Source organism: Zootoca vivipara, chromosome 2 (genome assembly GCF_965207765.1).
Source record: "Zootoca vivipara chromosome 2, rZooViv2.hap1.1, whole genome shotgun sequence".
NCBI classification, from domain to species: domain Eukaryota; kingdom Metazoa; phylum Chordata; class Lepidosauria; order Squamata; family Lacertidae; genus Zootoca; species Zootoca vivipara.
In genome coordinates this window covers 49,062,603-49,075,211 of record NC_142584.1, presented here as the reverse complement: position 1 = coordinate 49,075,211, position 12,609 = coordinate 49,062,603, and the positions used below count along the sequence as shown (strand labels likewise).

At 45.3% G+C, this 12,609-nt stretch overlaps 1 long non-coding RNA gene across 2 annotated transcripts in view; it reads right to left on the bottom strand.

The window, feature by feature from the left end:
* Positions 1–3,557: 3,557 nt before the first annotated feature.
* Positions 3,558–12,609, bottom strand: part of LOC148686843 (uncharacterized) — a 39,759-nt gene continuing 30,707 nt past the window's right edge. For both annotated transcript variants that reach the window (XR_015948104.1, XR_015948106.1), the window contains one exon: positions 3,558–3,676. This is a non-coding gene — a long non-coding RNA (uncharacterized LOC148686843). The remainder of the gene's footprint in view (positions 3,677–12,609) is intronic.

The following is a 12,609-nucleotide window of genomic DNA, read 5'->3' as shown; positions in this document are numbered from 1 at the left end:
TATTTGTGGGGCATAGAAATTCCTTCATTTCCCCCTCCATATAGTCCGCCCCCCCCCACGGTCTGAGGGACAGTGGACCGGCCCCCTGCTGAAAAGGTTTGCTGACCACTGATCTAGTCCAACCCCCTGCAATGTCGGAATATGCATCTGTCCCATACGGGGATCAAAGCTGCAACCTTGACATTATTAGCTCCACACTTTAACCAACAGAGCTATCCATGCAATCACATAATGCTTCCCCCAAATATCAGACTTTTCTGCAATGAAAACATAGGGGAAATGTGTTAGAAAGTGTGGGGTAACCCTTAATTTCACACAATGTCCTCTAGCCTCATCTCAAACAAATCAGTATACATGTCCAATGTGGGCCTCAGCCCAGTATACCTGAAGGAGCGTCTCCACCCCCATCATTCAGCCCAGACACTGAGGCAGCTTCGAGGGCCTTCTGGCGGTTCCCTCACTGTGAGAAGCGAAGTTACAGGGAACCAGGCAGAGGGCCTTCTCGGTAGTGGCGCCCGCCCTGTGGAACGCCCTCCCACCAGATTTCAAAGAAATAAATCTGACTTTAAGAAGACATCTGAAGGCAGCCCTGTTTAGGGAAGTTTTTAATGTTTGAAGTTTTATTGTGTTTTTAATATTCTTTTGGGAGCCACCCAGAGTGTCCGGGGGAACCCAGCCAGATGGGCAGAGTATAAATTTATTATTATTATTATTATTATTATTATTATTATTATTATTATCTGGAAGCACCCTCTGTGTGAGAACTGGGGATTGACTCTTTTGTTGTCAGACCAAATTTGAGTTGTAAACACCTTGCATTCCCCTCCCAGTCACCACCATCTTTTGTCTACAAGGATATCACATAAATGCCACCAGAGTCACAGAAACACCCTGTACAAGCTGAATGTCAGAAACAAGAAGCCTCTTCCAGGAGCTTAAATATTTTTACAAAGATATTCAGGTCATCATTCCTGCACTGCAGGCAGTTGAAATAGATGGCCCTCAATGTCGTTTCCAACTCTATAATTATATGATTTCATAATTCTATGACTTTTTTAAAGTCCTTTTTTAAAAAGCAAATATAAAAAGTTTCTGATGAATTGAGGAATAAATAAAGTTTAGGTGTTCATCTGTTCAACAGCTGAAATACCACGTCTTGTAAAATTAAAACAATAAATACTTTTAACATTTAAACGACTGTGTGGCTGGAAAAGGCAACTTTTTTTGTTACCCTTTGGGATTTACAACTGCTGAACTGCCGACTTCTTAAAACCTATTTCCTTTTTAAAGCCACTTAGCAGTCCCAAAATCAGCTTCTTCAATATGTAACGTTTATAGATACTCATTCCCTAGAAATGCAACAGCCTATAAAAGACCTGTGATAGATATGGCGTTTCAAGAGCTCAAGCAGGGTTTTAGTACTTTCTTGACACTTTCCCTGTTACTAAACAACCACTTACTCAGTTGATCATAAGTATAATCTTCTGTGCACAAATGGGATGAATGATCATAGTCTTGAGTGGAAGTTTGCAAAGTTCTAAGGAAGCCAATTAGGGATTCTGTAATGAAAAGTTTTGGTATGAACAGACAAGCTGTCAAAAAGACTTATAGGTCTCTGTATTGTACAATGCACAGTAAAGGTAAAGGACCCCTGACCATTAGGTCCAGTCGTGACCGACTCTGGGGTTGCGCGCTCATCTCGCATTATTGGCTGAGGAAGCCGGCGTACAGCTTCCAGGTCATATGGCCACCATGACAAAGCCGCTTCTGGCAAACCAGAGCAGCACATGGAAACGCCGTTTACCTTCCCGCTGTAGCAGTTCCTATTTATCTACTTGCATTTTGACGTGCTTTCGAACTGCTAGGTTGGCAGGAGCTGGGACCAAGCAACGGGAGCTCACCCCGTCACAGGGATTCGAACCGCCAACCTTCTGATCAGCAAGCCCTAGGCTCAGTGGTTTAACCACAGCACAGTACTGGAACTGAAAATGCACTCTAAATCAGCCTTACTATATCTGCTGTTCTCTGGATGTTATTGGACTCCAACATCCATAAGCTGTACCCAGAATGGCCAGTGGGCCAGGGGTGATGATGGCAGTTGTAGTACAAAACATTCCTGGAGGGCACCAGGTTGGGAAAGGCTGCTTTAGAATATGCCCCAGAATGTTCTGTGATGTAGAATGCATCTGACAAGATTCCCTGAGGAAAAGAATCTTCACTGGCTTATCAGAAGAAAGACTCTGTGCTCCTGCTCTAAAATGAGTGCTAAATTCAAATCCAGGTCTAGACCACCCGGTCTAGTGCAATTGCCATAGCAGCACAGTTGTTGTTTTTAAGGCAATGCCAACAACAACAATAATAAAATTTTATTTATACCCTGCCCTCCCCAGTCAAAACCAGGCTCAGGGCGGCTGACACCAACAAAACCACAACAAAACATAAAAAAGAAAAACAATTAGTTAAAATACAGGTTAAAATGCAATTTAAATTTACAATTTTTAAAAAATTTAAAATGCAGCCTCATTTTAAAATGGCCCAAATCAAAACCGTAAGGGAGGAGAACATAGGGGTCAGACTGAGTCCAGGCCAAAGGCCAGGCGGAACAGCTCCATCTTGCAGGCCCTGGGGGAAGATGTCAAATCCCGCAGGGCCCTGGTCTCCTCTGAGACAGTGTTCCACCAAGTTGGGGCCAGTTCTGAAAAGGCCCTGGCCCTAGTTGAGGCCAGTCTAACCACCTTATGGCTCGGGATCTGCAAAATGTTGTTATTTGTGGACCTTAAGGTCCTCCGTGGGGCATACAAGGAGAGGCGGTATTGAATGATATATTGGCATATATTGAATGATATGCCTGAATTGCATTTCATATCTTTATAGACCTAAATGGGACAGTCATCTCTTGACAGATAGATTCACTGGAAGTAACCATCGCATATATTCAGTCAGAAGGAGACTTGGGCTGCAATCCTGCATCAATTCACCTAAGTGTTGTTGTTGTTGTTTAGTCGTTTAGTCGTGTCCGACTCTTCGTGACCCCATGGACCATAGCACGCCAGGCACTCCTGTCTTGCACTGCCTCCCGCAGTTTGGTCAAACTCATGTTCGTACCTTCGAGAACACTGTCCAACCATCTTGTCCTCTGACGTCCCCTTCTCCTAGTGCCCTCAATCTTTCCCAACATCAGGGTCTTTTCCAAGGATTCTTCTCTTCTCATGAGGTGGCCAAAGTATTGGAGCCTCAGCTTCACGATCTGTCCTTCCAGGGAGCACTCAGGGCTGATTTCCTTAAGAATGGATAGGTTTGATCTTCTTGCAGTCCATGGGACTCTCAAGAGTCTCCTCCAGCACCATAATTCAAAAGCATCAATTCTTCGGCGATCAGCCTTCTTTATGGTCCAGCTCTCACTTCCATACATCACTACTGGGAAAACCATAGCTTTAACTATACGGACCTTTGTCGGCAAGGTGATGCCTCTGCTTTTTAAGATGCTGTTTATGGAATTCTACTCAGGTGATTTTTTTTTTATCTTAAATAAAAAATAAAAAAATTCACCTGGGTAGAATTCCATAAACTTCAAAGATGTAAAGCCCAATCAGCCATTCCCAAACAGTGATCTGAGCACAATTGGTGGAACATTGGAGGCTTGTGGGTGGATCACTAGGATGCCAGTAGTGGGGGACTGAGGACAGGAAGCAAAGGTAAATTTCATTTCTAAGCCAGAGGATAGAACAGTCAGGGCATCATTTTAGTCAGGTCATGCTTAAAAATCTATTTTTCAATTTCTTTAAAAGCATTTCAGATGCAAAAAAACACAGTTTTTTAACAGAAATGAAAGGAATCCAGTAAGCTCACCTTGAACCCTAATATTCTGATAAAGTTCACCCAAAGTGTGGTGGTTATCAACATGGCTATCCTGCTGAAGATCAAGACGACTTTGCAGTGACATTATCATTGGGGAGGAGGCAGAATTTAGATTCAAATTCATTTAAAGGGGAGCCTACCTAATTCACATTTCCCAAAACAATGTGAGAAAGAAACATAGCCATTGTTTGATTCCCCCCCCCACATTTGCATTGCATTGCAGTTCTCCAGCCAAATAATGTGTACAAAAATGCATATAGTGAGGTGAAGTGTGCCTACAAATATATATTAGTGGAATATATATTAGTGCATGTGGTGTGGGTGGGTGTGTAAATAAAATAATGTACAGAAACAGATAATGGGGGGAATTGCACTGCAGAAATGTGTATATTGGGGAAATGACAGACAAATGGGTATATTAAGAGATATTTGCACCCAAATGTTGATGAATTTTCATGCACTTAAAAAAAGCAAAACTCAAATCGATGTGGAAATGTGCAGAACTGAACTGAAGATTGGAAATATACACCTGACCGGCGGCAGATCTTCAGGGTTTGAGAGAACAGGCAGTGGCGTAGTAATGGGGGGGCAGGGGGCACGCCGCCCCGGGCAGCAGGCTGGACGAGGGGCAGCAGGCTGGACGAGGCTGACCACCTCCGACCGCCACGCAACGCGCCTGCCACCACGATGCAAGCGAGACTGCCTCACTCCGCGGCTTGCTCGCGGGGTTTGCCGCGTCGCCCGCTGCATGCCTCCTGTGTGCGCATGCGTCATGACGCACGATGCATGCACACGATGGACACCCCGCCCCCGGTGGGGCGCCTTCAGGTTTGCCGCCCCGGGCAGCCAGGCGGCTTAGCTACGCCGCTGAGAACAGGTCTTTCCCATCTGTAGCTGGAGACAATGGGAATTGAATCTGGGACATTTTGAATGCAAAGCATATGCTTTACCACTGATCTTTGCTGTGCATTTGCATCTTGGAATAATATCATGCAGGACGATCCACACCCTGCAGCCCATCTACCATTTGTCTGGGGGCCATTTTGCTCCTCTCCTCCATATCAAATGTTTATTTTTGTGCATGTAACCCCCCCCCCCCCGCCACCTGTTGTTGTTGTTGATGATGATGATGATGATGATTAAATTTGTACCGGTATACTGCCCTATACCTGCAGATACAATCAAAATATAAACAAGAACAACCCAATAACCCACCCACCCCCAAAAAACACACACCACACATTTTAAAAGGCCGTTGAATATCAGTCAACCAAAGGCCTGGTTAAAGAGGAACGTTTTTGCCTGTCGCCTAAAGGTGTATAATGAAGGTGCCAGGCAAACCTCCCTAGGGAAAGCATTCCACAAATGGGGAACCACTGCACGAAAGGCAGGGGTACAGCTTTGCTAGTAGATCTGCTGCCAGGCAGACCAGGGCTCCACTTGGTAGTGCTGATGGCCATGGTGCAGGAATAGGGGGCAGGAGGAATTCAGCTGTATTTTTAGACACTGGGAATTATTGGCACATCTTGCAGTAAGAAACGTGTGAAATAATTTACCAAAGGCAGCCGCCGTGACACAGCAAAGAGAGCCAAGCGTACTTTGCGCACCAACTTATGCATGGTGGCCCTGATCCAGGTAACACAATCCATGTGAAGAAAAAGATATCTGCAGGCGCCACTGCTCTTTTCAGAACAGTTTGAAGAAGGCAAATCTGGTTGTACAAAGTAGGGTCCAGGTTCCTTGTGCAGAGATGACTGAAATCCGCATCGAGTGACTATATAAGAAGACATGCATGTGTAGGAGTCACAAAGTGATGATGCCAGAGAAGCTACACAGCCATCCTGCTCTGAATGTTTTGAATCAAAACTGAAGTCGGTTTGCAGCGAAATGACTCAGACTGCACTATTTCATACAAAACAGCGGGACAGACATGAGATAGATATGGGCTGTGGCTAACGTTGTGCGTACTCTGCTTCCCAAACCAGCCATAAGAGTGCACTGGCTGCAGGGTACACAGGAATGTGCACACAGCCTTAGTCTTCCAAATTTTGCAAATATCGTAGTTATTTCAAACCTGAACTGAGAAAAGCATTGTTCTCACAAGTGCAGCAGTATGGAGCGCTGGGTATAATGTTATACCCATGGTGGATGGAGGTAGTATTCAGCATTGTGCTAAGTAAGAAGTTTCATCAGTTCAAGGGTTTGTGCTTGTGCAATGAAGCTTCCCTCCCCCCTCCATGTACTCTCTTAACCTGGAGCAGATTTGGGGGGGCATGTGGGGAGAGGAGCATGGGGAAAGTCCCATTGCGCACGCAATAATCTTTGAATTGATGGGGCAGTTAAGTTGAATTCTGCCCTTAGGCTCAAGCTACAAGTTGGGAGAAATCATTGGTAATTTAAACTGCTTGGTTTTGGCTGGATCATCATGCTTAATATATGTCCTAGCCCATGGAATAAGCCCTGGAATTTATGGCAAGGGCTCTCTTTTTCTACCCTGTTTCACTGACTTGCAAGAGGCACATAAAACCTGCTAATTTATTCTCAAGTGCCAGTGTGGTGTTGGAGGGTACTTTTAAAGGACCCGCAGGGCATGTAAGCAAAAGGTAGCAGGCATTTCTGCATCTTACCAACAATTTCGTCCTTGTTTCGATTTATGAGAAAAATATCAGTTCATACATTGGGAAGAATTTTGCATTGAATTAACTTATGTGCCTGGGTGGCATTTTTTAAAATGTCTGTTTGCTAGCTTTGTTTACTTGCTTTTTTTCCCTTTCAGTTTAAAAAAAAAAATGTTCCCCATGTTGACGACAACAGATAGAGCACATTTTGCATCAGATGAATTAACTGTAGTCAATTCAGAGCAAATCCACAGAGTCGAAGGAAAAGTATACATGAAGACTCCATAGTGGTGCAGCAATAAAACTGCTAGCACATTTGCAACGCCAAGCAGGGTCCAGTATGGTTTCAGATCAAAGAAACCAGCAGAATAAAGCAGCTGAACTCTGTGGTATCCAGTGAAATTATAGATTGGATGTTCCTGTAACATCAGCCTTCCTCAGCTTGCACTCTCTAGGTGCTTTGAACTACAATTCCCATCAGCGTCAGGCAGCATGGCTAAGAGTCAGGGAAGATGGGAGTTTTAGCCCCAGACACCTGGTGTTCCAGTAACACTGATGTTAACAGCCATCATATGAAATATGGCAGCCTCCCGTGGAATTACATATCACGCCAACAATCCTAGTGACAGCTCAGCAAATCATTGACCAGATGATCTATTGCGTTTCTGTAACGTACATAAGCAATGGGGTGTGCCAATGAGGGTGCTTGCATGTGAAACTAGTATGTCCAAGAGGACAGGATAAGGTGAAAGGTGAAACGAGGATGGTAATGGCTGAGTGGCTTTCAGCACTTGTGAAGGATAACATTCTCCTGGAAATATGTTTCTTAGAAGGTCTCACTGCTATTATTAAATCAAACTGATACACTGTATGTAAGGTCGGAAAGCCTCATAACCTTATGGAAGACAACAAACAAGTCCAAGCCACAAAGCTCCAGTCATGGCTAAACGCTCTGAAATTCTAAACTTTATGAAATCAGTGCCGGATTAAAGGACTCAGTGCCCTGTACTTAACTGTGCTCTGGGGTTCCACAGCTGTCTAGTGTGTGTGTATCGGCCACATTTTCTTCCCTGCTGACCCTCAGAACCAACTCCTTCAGAGAGAAAAATCACAACAAGGAGACTTCCCTCTCAATTTTAGTATGGCACGCTGACCTTGCGGCAGTGCCCACATAGAACAATCTGCCTTCATAACACATGCAGCTGATCTCCAAGGCCATTTCACTAGGCAAAAACAAAGGGGGAATGTTTCTTCTCTGAGTTTTCTATGGCTGTGAATGACTGCCTGCAAAAAAAAAAAAGGGCAAGGACCCTTCCCATGATTCCCCTATCTTGGTATGGTCATACCAAAAGAGAGAGAGAAGTATGAAAGCCAATTTTATATTGTGGTCCTTGTCAACAGCATACTTAGTTTAATGTTAATCCAGTCCAATAATGCAAAATAAATGGAAGTTTCATAAGGAAGGTCAGACTCGCTGAACTGATTCCTCAAAATCAGTTCAGCCAGTGATTGAACCAAGGCATATGAGGAATTAGCATGTTTTCAGTGCCACAGCTGAAACCTGGGACAAGTGAAGTGATAAGAAAGAAGAGGTGATTCGTGCACTCTCACCACTGAGAAAGCGTACGGCCTTCCTCCAAACATCGTCATTCATCTGCAATTTTTATTCCCTGCCCTTCTTCACCCCAAGGTCCCAGGGCAAGTTACCACAAAAAATAACAATATCAAAGTACACAAGCTGAAATTCCAGCAAAATCATAATACAGTCGTACCTCGGGTTACGAACACCTCGGTTTGCGAACAGTTCGGGTTATGAACTGCGCAGCCCCGAAAGTGTTTTTGGCACGCGCGTTCTGCGCATGCACAAAGCGCGAAAATCACGAAAATCGCGCTTTGCGCATGCGAAAAATGGCGCTTTGTGCAGCGTTCGGTTTACGAACTATTCGGGTTACGAACTGCGATCCGAAACGGATTGCGTTCATAACCCGAGGTATTACTGTACAGGAAACCTCCCAATTTACATGGGGGTTACATTCCAGGGTATATATTTGAAAACAATTGAAAAAGCCTGCAAACACCCCATTTCCCCCCTGCACCACCCTGTTACACTACTTTTGGTGAAGTTTTTGGGTTTGGTGCAATGCACACATGCATGGTCGCACATGTATCGGAAGCGCCTAAAATGGTCACTGTCTGCAGGGGCGTACGTACCCAGGATCAAAACTAGGGGGGGAGCCATGGTCGTTCAGGGGCGGGGCCAAGGCATGGGAGGGGAGGGGCCACGAAGTGGGAACATGGGTGGGGCTACAGGGCCAGCGGGCCTGACGACATTGTGATGGCAGCAGCAGCGGCGGCCGCCTTGTGCTTCTGGGGCTGGCTGCGACGGCGGCTACCCTGCTTGGCTGGAGAGGACGGGAGGGTCGGGCAGGCGAGAGGGGGTGGCAGGGCGGGCGAGGCAAGGCACAGCCGCAGTCACGAGGCACGAGCCACCTTAGTCAAATTGAATCCTCTGCACCCTCATTAAATCGCCAATAGAACTCTTAATGCAATCCCTGAATGCTCATTAACAACTCCCACTGAAGAACAATAGGGTGAAGTGGTGAGCTATCAAATCTTGCCTGAAAGGCGATATCTGCTCCATTGTCTTAGCTGCTTAACTACCGGTAGCCACTTTGCTTTATTTATTTGATGTGTTTTTGTTACAGCTGTGTTCCCGCCCCCGCCCCCCAGCAAGCGGAGACCGAGCTGCTCTCGCTAAAGCAAAGCCCTTTCCACTTCAGTTTTTGGAGGGGAAAAGTGCTGGTTATGGTCTGAAAAATACATTAATTTTTTGCTTCTAGGGGGGCAGCTGCCCCCCTGCCCCCCGCCTACGCCCATGCCGCATTAGCAGTACAAGACAGTGCAGGGAGGAGGACAGATTAAAAATTATAACTCTGGGTTTCTAGTCTGGAGAGTGCTTGAAGCCTGGGTGACTCTTGAGTTTAAAATGAAAACCATCATTTATGAATTCAGAAAGTATAATTTATTTCAGCTCTTCTGCTGCTGAAATCGCCAGTGTCTGCTGAAAACAGAGGCCCCTGGTGTTAAACTAGCTGGCTACTATAGCTATTAGATCTAGAGAGATTCCTTCTCTTGCTTAGCTTTCCATTGTAAATGAAACTTCAAATATCTGGGTGCTTTTGCTGCTACCTTTTCTTGGCAAATCAGTGCTTAATAATGGCTGCCTCTTGGATATCTTGGTTTTGCCCACTTTGAATTGTCTTATTGCTTGCATTCTAGGCAAGCAAGGATAACATAAGCCCCCAGGAATTCATCACTACCCTGATGCTATGGGGCTGGGAAGCATCTCTCAAGCCATCTGTTTCCAGTCATTTTGAAATGAAATCTGAAGAGTCAATTGTTTTCTTCAAGGAAAAATAAACAGGCATTCTGCTACCCGCTAGATTTCAAGCAATTTTCTGCTGTAAGTAGGTGCAGTAGAGGGCTTTAGAATGTGAGTCTTGTGCTTGTCCAAAAAGTATGGTAATGTAATTACCTCATTTTTACTAACTGCTGCCTTTGGTTTGGAGGGAAGGGGGCAGTGTTCAATGACTCTACCAATAATGTTTTTCTGTTTTGGAAAAAAAAGGTTAATTAAATATTAATCCTATGATATGCCTTTGATTCTCATTTTTTCTTGGTTAATATTTAACTAATAATGGCTTTGTAGTAATTGTTTGCAGTTTCCCACTTTATTTACATTGCTTTGAGCTTTTCTAGCTGAATTCTCTGAAAACCCTATATATTTAACAAGATATTGCTTCCAAAAACCTTGGAGAGGTAGGTATTGGGTAGTGTCACGGTCTGGTCGGCGGGTGGTTGTAGCCCCGGCTGAGGACATCAGGACCTGGGGCAAGATGGCTGTGCGGGAGCAGGGCCAAGAGTCCGGGTGGTGAGGGAGCCGAGGGTCAAGCAGGCAGGAGTCGTGAAGTCGAGGGTCCGAAGGTCAAGAAGCAGAGAGTCAGGCAGGCGAAGGTCAGGAGGCAGGAGTCCCAAAGGCGAGGGTCCAGAGGCAGGAAGTAAGAGGCTAAACGCAGAGAACATGTTGCTGTGGCAAAGAGCTGAAGGGAAATGCTGGGCTTATATCCCTCCTGGCCTTTGCCATCAGATGCAGTGAGTTATCAAGTGGCTTCACCTGAGCAGCCGCGCCTTGCATCCCCAGAACAAGCTCAGGAGGGCCCCAGTCCTGCAAAGCCCATACTCCTGACAGGTAGATTATATAGCAAGATGTAGATGCAAATGAAGTACAGTATGCACATCCTAGAGACAGCATGATCCTGATCTGGGTTGGATCCCACCAGCTGCTCATAGGTCCTGGCATAAATGTCTGAGCAGCAACGATATGGAAGGGTAACTCATTCCTCAGGCTGGTGCTGGGGCCTCAGTTGCCTCTTTCAAAGCTTATTGGCTGGGCTGCCTCGTGTTTCCCTCTCAGCCCCTGAATGGCACAACTGTGGCCTCAAAGAGCCACTTAATGGTCCAATGATGCCAGGGAAGTGGCGTAGGGTTCCTTCTTGGCCTCTTTTATGTACCAAACAGGTTTTCCTTCCAGGGTAAGAGCCACATAGGCAGGAACTAACTTCCATGAATGATCCTTGCTTTGGGGAATGGCAAGGAATGTATACTTCCAGACAGAAATGTATTTATTGTAGAATCAGGGCTGCTCATGCACACAATTCCCCCCCCCTCTCTACACGGCATTGCTGTCATCAAAATGCCAGCCCATACTTTTTTGCATTTAATCTGCATGTTCTCTTGGTTCAGAAAATCCATTAAGTTAAAATCTGTTACACAAGTGCAGTTACCTCTGGGAGGGTGGCACTTTCCTACACATTGGGTGGTGTTTCAGTGGGTGGTCTCTATTGCCACACCCCCTACTTTTGTTTGCTCCGCAGCTGAGCATGTCCTAATCATTTTATTTCCAGCAGGTCAGACAAAACAAGCAGGTCCATTTCCATTGATTTCCACATACTATAGGCATGCTGAAATGTCAGCAACTTAATTCTGATGAGTCATTCTCTCAAGATCTCAACACATGCAGGGGGATAACCTTGGAGAATGCAATTCAGTACATACACAGGGACTAGTTTATTTTTAATACCAATATCTTGTGCAAGATCTCTTGTCAGAATTGCAATAAAGCTCCCCACAGCCCTCACCGCAAAACACAAGCTTCTGTTTTGCTCATTGTGGAACACAGTAACTATGGACTGGTAAAGTTTCCTCTTATGGTTTTCCATACTTTCTGTGCCCACACCACACCACCCCCACAAAGGTGTACATTATCAGAAAGGGGGAAATTAAGAGGATGGCAAGGGAGTAGTGACTGAAGGGGTTGGCCCAGAAAAAATAGCATGGAAATATTCCATCAAGGATACCTCACTGGTGTGGATGGGAAACAGTCAATCGCCTATGAAAAATCTAAGACTTCAAAAGGGAGCACATGTCAATCACACACAGAGAAGAATCGGATCTGAACATTCCACTTGCAACACAAAGCACCGTCAGAGAGTGAAAGGTTGGCAATACTGTGAACAGTTACATCACGCACATCGTCTAGGAGACACCAAATTGCCTTGTTAGTTATGGAACTCACCCTGAGTTCAACGGAAATTCCACATACATGAATGTGACTTATTTCCAAAGAAAATGTATTTAAGATTTTTTTCCCTGCTAAAAATTGATTATTCTGTTAGCAGCAACACTGAAACCAAGACACCATGTGGCAATATGTGTTGACTCCAATGTAAGGTTATTTGTTTCTCGAAGGAGTGGTGGAAGGACAGAGTCAATTTAAAAGGTAATTATTTGTGTTCATTAACTCGTACATTGTTTCCTGTTACCAATACTAAAGGAGCAATCAGGGCATTTCAGTTTGGGCCTCCTCTCCAGGGCCGTCTTAAGCTCATCAGGCGCCCTGGTGCAGGGATCCCTTGGGTGCCCCCCACCCACCCCTTTTTTAAAAAAAAAAAAGGAAAAAGGAAAGCTCTTACCTTCCCTGGAGGCGTTCGCACCAGAAGCACCTTGGGGCTTCCCAGAGCCCTCCTGCCAGCAGCAGAGGCCAGATGGGCACGCCATGGAGCCAGCGGGGAGA